Source organism: Ciconia boyciana, chromosome 13 (assembly GCF_034638445.1).
Source record: "Ciconia boyciana chromosome 13, ASM3463844v1, whole genome shotgun sequence".
NCBI classification, from domain to species: domain Eukaryota; kingdom Metazoa; phylum Chordata; class Aves; order Ciconiiformes; family Ciconiidae; genus Ciconia; species Ciconia boyciana.
The window spans coordinates 10,202,287-10,213,251 of NC_132946.1; positions in this window are offsets into that span (position 1 = coordinate 10,202,287).

Below are 10,965 nucleotides of genomic sequence, written 5' to 3' on the forward strand. Positions count from 1 at the left end.
GCTTGTCAAACGTGGTGCGAGTATTGTGTACATCCCAGAGATGAGAAGGAGAAAACACAAAACCAAGTCTGCAAATGAGGTCTTAAACTATTCCCTTCTGCAGCAACTGGAAATTTTAACATTTAGCTCAAGGAAAAAAATCAAAGCAGACACTAAAAGAAAGGAAAACATAAATGATTTGTAAGTTTGATAATAAGCTCTGAAGGCATAAACAGTGCTGGGGAATAGACAGCTACTGGAAATGCAAACGTGGTATTTTGTAGCTAGCTAAACCAAGGATTCAGGCACTATCCCTGTCAGTCTTCTCTGGTTTGGGATGAGCTCCCAAGGGCACACTGTGAAAGCCTTGGGCTATTGAGTTTTCTCCTTCTATAAGAAGTCTTAATCCTGTTTACTTCTTCATGGATTTCTGCACCTGATTTTTGCAGTATTTGACTTGGAATCAGCCTAGGTTTGCAAACATGGGTGTTCATCTGTCATGCTCCCCCACCAGCCTATTTGAAGATAATTAGTTCCTTTGTTTTGAGTGGTTTTATACTGTTGGCTAAGAGTTTCTCTTTCTTCAACCTTAATACCTTACCTTGCAGTTGAACTTCAGCATCTCTTTCTGTATGACACCCAATCTAGGAGCACCAAACTGCCACAGGGAAAGGGTAGGACCCCAAGTCATGCACACACACTTGACAGAGGTGAGAGCTGGTGCTTTGGGTTTGTTTGCCCTTAGCACTGGATGAGTATTGGCCGACATCTGCTTCCTTAAAAGCCTTTTTGGTCTATTTGATTTGCAATCAATATGCTAACAAAATCAGCTTCCTCACATGCATTTCTTTTGTCACAAAGAGAGGTTACATTCATCAGAGGGAGCTTCTTCCAGCCCAGCTCCTGAGTTTTTCTCCAGGATATGACCACTACTGCATTATTTCTGTATTTCTGATGGGCAGGTTCATCACTGATTACACCTAGTAATAAATTCCTCTCAAATCTCAGGATTAAAAGTTGCTTTTTGAATGAAATTGCTATTACATGTAAATATTACATAGCTCTTTCTTTATTTTATCTTCTGCTTTACATGTCTGTCCAATGGAAATGTGCCTTGTTATCACAGCTTTTTTCTTTTTAAAAAAAAATAATTATCAGTCATCTCATTTCTTTTAGAAGTTTAGTTTTGTCTTCTTTCATATTTTTCTATGCTATGCTACCTTCCACAATTCTCTAAACAAATTTTAACACCAGAAGTTGTTAGCTGCAGTTTACACATTTCCCTTTCATCCAGAAAGTCACAGGCTAGATCTTTAAGTTAAAGATGGATCAAGATGTCCAGAAACATTTAGTGTAATTTTAATTTTAGAGCAAAATTTTAATACTTCTGTCCCATTTTTCACCACCCTCCTTCCCTTTTTTTTTTTTTGGACAACTGTGGGAGATCTGGAACACCAAAATTTCAGTGAAGAATCAGGAAATATTTACTATGAAATGGTTTTCTTATTTTGAAATCAATTCAATTGTCAGAATAAAAATGTGATGCAGCTGCATGAGTGGTAGTGCTGGAAAAAGATACTGCTATGTCCTTTTCCAGTCCAATATTCCCCCTTGAAGTGAAATTCCTTGCAGAAGTTAAGGCCAAACTCAACCTAGAGAATCACCTACCAAAGTAGTCTGACTTGGGCTGTCAGATAACTCTGATTTATTTTATTTTTTTAGTGTGGACACTGCTTTCAGTCATGTATTTCTTCAGTATTCCTTTATGTGTTTCATAATTTTACCCAGGTTATTTTTTTAAGTATCTCAGTGAGACATACAAGCCAGAGTTGCAGTGTTGTTGATCACCGCCTGCCTCTCCTAGCAGTTGGCCAAGGGGGATATGCACAATCCACAGGTAAAACACTACTTACTGCATTTTTTTCCCCTGTTAAGTGCATGATTCATAGAGGAATAGCAAAGGTAGAACTGCTGGGGAAAAAAAACCACGCAAGTAAATATTTGCACAAATGAACACGGAATAGATGTATGTCATGCTTTGAGGAGGGCTGAAGTCCCAAGGACTGTGTATGGACGAGCCCAGCAGAGAGCTGTGGGTGAGCCGTCGATGGTGATTTCTCCTCGCCGGGGTGCCAGTGATCTCGCTAGCTCTGCCAGTGTCCTCAGGGCCCAGATGTCTGCACTGTCCGTGGGAGATCGCAGTGCTGATCCTGTTGGGACTTGCAGTCAGTGCAGGCTGTGGCACTGTGGAAGGAGGTTTCCCTTGAGAGGGGGTCTCAGGGCTGCAGTCTCTGATACGGCATTTGCATGGGAGGCCCAGAGGAGTCTGAGAAATTAATTCTAAGCAGTAAGACCCATCCCTCATTTTTGTGTCATTACAGTGGCTGTAAACGTTTAAGACAGACAGTGTTAAGAGTAATTTATGTTGGAAAGGATCTCTAGAGGTCTCCAGCCCACGCCAGGGCTCATGGGAGGTCCAGTTACAGAAGGGTGCTTGTCCAGCCCAGTTTGGAATACGCCCAAGGATGGTGATCCCACACCCTCTCTGTGTCCCTGTTCCAATGGTTGAGTACCTTCAGGCTGAAATATTTTTCCTAATATCTAATCAGAATTTCCTGTATTGTAAGTTATGTCCATTGCTGCGTGTCCTTTTGCCAAGATTTAGTCTGGGCTTGTAATTTCTCATGGCAAAGTTTAATATATAAACATTAATGTGTTACTGCTACTACTTCAGTCCAAATAATAAGTGGAAGGGCTCGACTTGAGGTGGAGTTATTTAGAATGAGCATTTTAAAGGTATTTTCATGCATAAGAATGCAAACTGGAATCTAGAAGCACAGTGGTCTCTAGAGTAGGTGTTTTGAAAACCCCACTGGATACCTGTGTCCTCTGCAGATGCTTGTGAACCTGCAGCCTGGTGCACTTGATAAATTTATAAATGAAACAGTGGTGCACACAGCGACCTGAGTGTCATGGCAGTGCTGTTTGCAACAGGTTGTTTTAAAGGATATGCAGAATACCCCAAGAAGGAAGTTAAAGCTAGAATTTGATTATGTGTGGGCAATCTTCAGGAGAGAGGAGGTGCAAAGGAGTTGGCTTCAAATCGAGGCAGGAGCAGGTACCCCGAGGGAAGTCCTTGGTGTGAACAAGGAGTAGTAAATACAAGACAAGCAGTTTCAAATTGGTGTTTCATTGTAGTTGGCTCATTTTAAAAAGCTGAGCTGGGTTTTCCTGGGTGTTTAATGTTTGCAATATCTATTGATTTCAGCTGGTGTTGGTAGATGCTCGACTGTTTCAGAAGTGTCGGAGCAGCTGCTCTGCTGAGACTGCTGCGCTTAATTGCTGAGCACAATTCTCATGGCTTGTTTGGGTTCCCCATGCTGCTCTTCTCCAACTTGCTATACCTTGCCTTGTCCTTACATTGTAATGCCTTTAGGACAGGACTATCTCATGCGTTGTGTGCAGCAACTGAAGTGATAAAGATCCTGACTGTGCCTAGTGCTTCTAGGAATTACCGCAAAAAAGCCCCATCCCATAATTATTTATTAATATGGTATGCATCAATGTGAGACATTTCATTGGCTTTAATAGGCTGTGGATCAGTTTCCTTAGTACCTCTGGCCTTTTTCGGTTCCATTATTCATGAAGGAACATGTTTAATTCAGAGTTAGGGACTGCAAATATATCTGGTGTACCCTGTGACGCTCGCTTTTATCCGCAGTTACAGAAGTTATCCCTAAGCTTAGAGCTGCCTTGCATACGTGGATGGGTATGAGGCAGACCCCCTTCTGAGGCTGCTTGGGCTTGTATGAAATAAAGGTCGAGTTCCTCCACCCAGTGTGGATGATTTTTTTTGCCCCGTGATGGGGTGTGTTCCTGGAGCTCGGCCGCTGCAGCGCAACCTCGGGTCTGAACGGCACGCTTTGACCATGGACTGCCACGTCAGCAGGGGAGTTTAACAGGTCAAAATGAGGGTCATGCTCTGCTCCATCCTATTTTCACTCAGGGACAGTCTTTCTGTCAACCTTCCATTATCTTTCCCCCAGCTTTTACCTAAAGATAAAAAGAAACAGCTTATAATTCATTACAGTTCATTAAAATGAAAATAAAATTTATTTTGCATCAAAATGAAAAAATATGACTTGTTCATTATTAGCATATAAATGGTATTTTTTATGTCACTCTGCCACAAAATCACTTACATTTTCAATGATCACAGCACACAAAATTAATTTTTGATAGCCTTTTGTGATTTGGTTGAAAATTCTCATTTCTTTTTGTGCATTAACAGCAAACTGTATCCACTGCTATTCATACCAAATTTTAGATAATGAAGCAATTAAAAATACATGGATTGAAGATCTTATCTCATTTTTCCTCTGGCCTATTTCTGCTTCATTATTCATGAAGGGATATGTTTAATTCAGAGTTAGTAATTGCAGATATATCTAGTATAAATTGTGCCTTATATTCTTTTACCCAATTTCAATTTATTTTAGCAAATAGACCTATGGGGAAAAAAAGAGCAGGAAAGACAAAAGGGCAAAAACTACAACTCGGTGTCACCAAACAAAACCTTACAGGTCTATTGCTTGTAAAGTATGTCTGCAACTCGGGAAAAAGTTGATGCAATGAAGTACCGTACTTGGCATATTAATAACCTTGCATTTGTATCAAATGGATGAATTAAATAATTCTGATTTGAAGCAGTCTGAGTGACCTCATGACTCAGTGCGACTGTTGTTCTGCTGCTTTTATCCACAAAGTCAAAAAGTCCCAGATCAGTGAAAAGCAGAAGTAGTAGAGACATAAAACTATATAAATAGCAGAGTCAAAATAAAATCAAGGTGGTTTAGGCAACATAGAGGAACCTTCACGGGGCCACAAAGTGAGAATGAGTCTGGATCGTGTATTTCCACGTGTCTGGAGTGAGATGCGTCTGTAACGGCTTGATAAAGTGTTCAGATCTTGAACACATAAAAATCACTAGAGCTTCCACTGGGTTTGGGATCCAAGGAAACAAAAGCCAGTATGCGTGGGAGAGTGGGCTAGGAGAGGGCGGCCAAAGTGCAGCGAGGGCTGCTCCTTGGCCAGATGGCTCCTGCTTTCCCCTCCCATAAATCTCAGCCCAGGGGCTGGATTAGGGTTGGGACGAGGGTGCTAAGGAAAAGGCAGCTGACGTGCACAGCAGGAGAGGGCTCGGACCAGGCAGCCCAGATACCTCCAGGGCTGCTGGGGCAGTTGTCCCCTGAGCCCCGGCTCACATGGGGCCAGGTTGAGCTCCTGAGCTAGGGCGCAGCTGAGGGCACTCTGCAAGGTTTGGATGGTGCCTGTGGGAACTGCTCTTTGTGGGGAGGTGCTAACAAGGTTAATTATATCTAGGAAATATAAGGGTTGGCTGTTGGCTACTGCAGTCCCAGGGTCTTCTTGTTGGGTTGTAAGCTGTCCTAGGAGTTGTCATAAAAAAAAAAAAGCCCCTCATCCTGAACCTTCTGCAGAAGATGGGAAGGGGCGTACCATGGGTGAGCTTCCAACTGTTCCTTTGACCAGGTGTCAGAGTGCTCAAGAGAAAGCTTTTGTTGTAATCACTAAGGGCACAGCCCCAAACTTCCCTTTATACCGGAGGAATTTTTTGTATGTACATCTCAGACTTGAAATAGAGTTTGTAGAACTAACAATCTGGATTTATTAAACATTGTGATCAGCACTTTCTAGTGCAATTATTAATGCAAATATTTCTGCCTGGTTATTTGATTAACTGAATAACTTGCAAAGTGATGTATAGCCTTTCCTCTGTAGTCCTTGATTCATAATTTCAATAAGTTAATTAATTACAATCTTATTTTCTTTCTTAATGAATTCTAGTTTGCTATGATGGCTTTGGAAGTCTTAAAACATGTTCTGAATGATTCTCCAGAAGTGAATCAGCTAAAATTTCAGAGAGGTTTTATGTTTTATAGGAAATAGCATTTAACAACTATTGCCTTTCAGTGTACAGAAGTCACAGCAGACTTCACAACAGCCACCAGCACTAACAAAAGTTCCGCCTGCCTTCCACTCCCTGTGCTCCATGAGGAAAATCCGTCCCTTCGTAGGCAAGTATCCCTATTTTCCCTAGATGACACTGACAGGCATTGCTTTCAAAGAAGTTACACTGCATTCAGTTACTCTGATCAACAAAAGCAACGTTCCCTGACCTGCTGTGGGTGCACAGCCATTGGAAGCGTGTGCCACAAAAGACATGCCAGGCCATGGCAGGATATCTAATCTGCCTTTGTCTGCAACGTCACCTGTTGGTGACCTTGAATGTGTGCTCCGTGCTTTGTGTCCTACATTTGCTGATAAGTGCACTGACAGCTTTCAGAGCCCACAGCGGCTGAAACCTGCTGTTGGTTCATCACACACTGATGAAATTAAATAGGATGCAGAATTCTTCCAAGTGCATGACGTGTGTTTTCCTGGAATCCTGTTTTTAATAAGTTCACTAGGAGCAGATTTCCTGGAAGTCAAACTGGTGCAGGGAGGAACACTTCCAGCAGGGTTCTGCTATTGAATCGCTGTTGCTGAGCTAAAGCTGACCCACTTACTGCTTGTGGTAACCGGGTACTTTGGGGTGCTACCAAGCCAACAGTGTATGTTGTGTCTCCTCCTCATTAAATGGCCCTTTTTTTTTTTCCCACTTTGGCATGGTGTTTCCCTTGCTCCCACAGGTTCTCCCTGCTTTTTTTTCCCTACCACCCCCTGTTTGGATTTGGTCCTTTATCTTTTGCTGTATCTTTCCAGATTTAGGCTGATTTTGGAGAAAGGAGGAGGAAGGCCATGTGTTTGGGGATTTTTCCATTATCTCGGACTGTATCTCCTCAATCCCTTCCTCCTTTTCCTATCCCCTTATTGGTCACAGGAATGTTTCTGATCTCTGCCTTGCCCTCCCGTCACCACAGTTTCCTCCCTTTCCATTGATCCACTTCCCTCCATCCTTTCACTGGAGGGTGGCATGGGAAAAAAAGCCCCTGAGCTCAGAGCAGTCATCTTCTCCTTACCACTGATGTTGCAAAATAGGGGGCAAAAGCAGTCCCAGCAGGCATCCTTGAGAGAGACCTGGAGGCTGGAGAATAGAGAGGGTGAGAAACTGAGATAATAATCCATATTATTATGAATCATGAATTAGAATTCAAAACTGGGTAATTCAGATGCCCATCACACACACTAACTGATCATAAACACAAGCTTGGCACAGGCCTAGATCTTGCCTCCTCAGTGTCCTAGTCTTCCGTGAACGGCCATCTAAACAGTCACACAAAGTAAGGCTTCATCAGCTTCACATCATTAGAAACTAATTAGAACCGTCACCCCAAGCTGAAAAGATACCTTTGAAGTACAAATATTTCCTCAGCTTTTCTTAATCAAGGCTTTCTTTTATGCCCCTCTTTATATGCTGATTCCAGCCGGCACATGAACTAGAAATCCTGGAAGGGTGGGAAGAAAAACTCCTCTTGCAGTATTTCCAATTGGATAAAAACCAAAAATCCATTGGAAATCTCATGATTTCCAGCACAATGTACTGGCCAAGAAAATCTGGAGAAGCTGCAAATAAGCATCCAGATGTCTGGATAAATCCCTGAACTGAAAAAAATCTTTGGATGTTTGTTTATTCTTAATACAGAGAATAAAACCTTATTATTTATCGATATTAATAAACTCCTTAAAGTGCATGGTGCCTACAAGGCGGAAGAATTAGCTGTGTTGCTTGTGTTGATAAGCTTATAGGCCCGTGGGCTTGTCTGGCCTGGACAACAGTCAGGTAATTCAATTCAGGGATTTAGTGCAAAACGTATTGTTGGGGAGATTAACAACGAGGATTCCTGGAAGAGGTGATTTTTAAAGTAGAGATGTGAACCTGAGGCAGGGCTGTGTTGCGAGAGGTATGCGTGACACTCAGAGCTCATAGGAGAGAGAGAGAGAGGTTGAGGCAGAGAGAAGACATTAATGGGAAGAGAGAGATGTAGGAGATGTATAGTCCAGATTTTGCTATTTATGGGGTCAGAGCCACATCCTGATTGAGCAGAAGACCATGAGACTGCGGTCACCCCTGGTGTTGCCTGGTCCCTGCTGGTGCCCAAGCCAGCTGCACGCTGGTCCATCGATTCATGTCTGTGTGCAGCTCAGCCCAGAGCTGCCTGGTTTGTGTGCTGCACACACATTTTTACTGTCCCAAATCAGGCTTTCTAGTGAGCACTATTTGAGCAGGTTTTCAGAAAACCAAGCTGAAATTCTGAACACAAATCCCATTACTGGTTTAAAGGGTCAAAACCTCCCACTGCTGTGGACATTCAGCATATATCTGTTTTAACAAGATTTATGCATGCATAAACTACCACTCAGTCTTTTGCTGTATAATTTTTTGCTTCTACATTTGGCAAATATTCTAATAGGAAGGCAAATCGTGAATGGCAACGTATTCTACAAGGTAACCTGTGCAAAAGACAGAGATATGTGAAGTAAGTAAGGTCATTCCCACCCATCCCACGCTGGCCAGGTAATGTCCTCCACGTGCAAGCAGTGCCTCCAAGCAGTGCCAGAAGCAGAGTGCAGGGACACCAGGTCCCCCACCCCTGCTCCCCTTTCCCTTGTGCAGTCCAGGGACACCAGGTCCCGTACCTCTGCTCCCCTTTCCCTCGTGCACCGGTGGTCAGGGCGAATGGGCAGCCACGTGTCTCCTGCTCTCCACACTACCCTGAGATTTGCTCGGAGGTGGAGAAGAAAGTTACCTGAGATAGAGATGCAGGATGGGGCCCTTATTTATAAATTTTTAAAATGCTTGCCATAAATTCACTGCAAAATTGCTTAGATCCCTGAAGAGCAAGCTATGTGACATGGCCTTGCTGTTTCAGATATTTTTGTTGTTTGCTCTCTGCATCTTTATTAACGGCACTCTGTCAAGGCCGTTGCATTAAACATTGATCTACCTTGACAGCGGGAGCAGGGCGTGCATACTGAAGGGCAGTGGCAGCCCCTTGCCGAAGGCATCCCTCTCTCACAGATACTTAACTATTTTCTAAGCTCCGAAGAAAGATACGTGGAAAGAGCCCGCTGGCGCTGAGATGGTACAACATTACGCTGCTAACTAAAGCGTGTCAGGGAGGAATGCTGCCCTCCTGAATTTCATACCTGGAAACCTGCCAGACTAGGATCTCAAAAATCTTTGTTGCTCTCCTGCCGGGGTGCCGTCTGCTCGTTCACATTCACTGGGTGGGAGCTACTTACCATTTCATAGCAATTCTCAAAGCTGAAGCCTACTGACCTGCGGGAAAATTACCCAAAGGGCATTTTATAGCGCTTGAAGCTTCAGCTATGCCTAGTCATGAGCTCCCTGCCTCTAGTTTTGAAGGTGCTTCCTGCAGTGATTCTTTCATGCAATTGCCACTTCATGATATAGTCTCAATTTCTAAACTTTCTGGGATTCCCTTGAAATAGCCTCAAGGCAAGTGGCGGGTTCCGAGATTCCTGATGATTTCTTGGAAGCAATTCAGACACCAAATGTTGGTCTCAGTATTGGGAAATGAGCAGAGGGGTCTGCCTGGCTTTAAGCTTGGTGGTGACTGATGGAGGAGTGGTCCAAATTGTTTGATAGCCCTTTGTGGATGTTTGAAAGGGAAAATGCTAATACCTATGTTTCTGTGAAGGGTGTGATGTGAGATACAGATGGGCAGGGAATTTGTTTCTTTGGCTTCTTCTTTTTGATGTAGTGAAAGGCATGGAGAAACTTCACTGGCAGAGCAAAAATATCCTAACCTAAGAGAGCCATGTAACCCTTGCAGCTACCTTTCTGAATGCTTTACTTTAAACTACCCAGTGCAAAAACTCACCCCATCTTCCTAAGTGGGCAACCTATTCACAGCCCAGTTTCACTTGGATGCTCCCAAGTTTTCTAGCTCTAAGTAAAAGAGCCATGAGGTACTAATCCCCCAGTGACTCTGTTCCTCCTGAGCAGAGGTATTGCTCCCTGGGCTTTCTCTGTGGCTTTCCCACTGGGTTTCTCCCGAGCTCTGCCCTTGCCCAGGGTGTCTCACTGCTGTGAAAATCGCTAACAAGCGGCTGTGTGCGGTGAAGGACTCGCTGTCTCCGCGTTACTGGTGACAGGAGCAGCCAGCCTGCTGGCAGGCATCCCCTGTGACATGCCGCTCGCCCCAGGCCAGCTCTGCAGTCAAGGGGCCGTCTCCCTGCCGCACTGCCCGCGCCCTCCCTGGCTCCGCAGACCCGGTGGAGGCTCTGCCGCCCTCCCTGTACCTTTGGCCGGGTGAGCGAGGCCGGGGCCGTCTGCCTGGCAGCGGCGCAGGCTTTGGGGAGGAGCGGCGGCGGGGCTGCTGCCACTCAGCTGCCAGCTGGCACAGCGCAGGCAGGCGCCGAGCGGGGATGAAATGCCCCAGATAAAACATTCCCACAGCCCCGCTATACCTTCGTGTTTCCCTGACTTAACAGAGCACCTAGACTTCAAGCTGTCTGCTCACTGCATGCTTGAATTTGGCTTGAATGTCTAATAACTTTTGTTTGCAAGTTTTAATTTTGGCAGGGGTTTACTTGTTTCTGTGTGTTTGGGTGGTGTTTTTTTTTAATTTTGTTGAATTTTCTGGCTAAGGATATGTTTGAGGCTTGAGTTACACAGTCACGCTAACCAGTCTGTACAGGAACTACAGCAGTTTGTGGGCTTTGTAAGGTTTGTTATAAACCACCTCATCTCATGGCATTTATTGTGGCTGTACCTATCACTGAGCAGAAGGACAGCCTGACGCCCTGCGCGCAGCATGCTGCAACGGGGGGGTGCACTGCGGGGGGAGTGGGACTTGGCCCGTTTCAGTTCAATCACAAACATCACGTATTTTTCCCCCCTCTTCACCAAGGGCTTTTAGTATAAGAGCTAAGACAGGCATTTGCAACTTTTTTTTCCCAGGGCTGAACTCTTTCATATTTCAACATGAAACTTTTAAT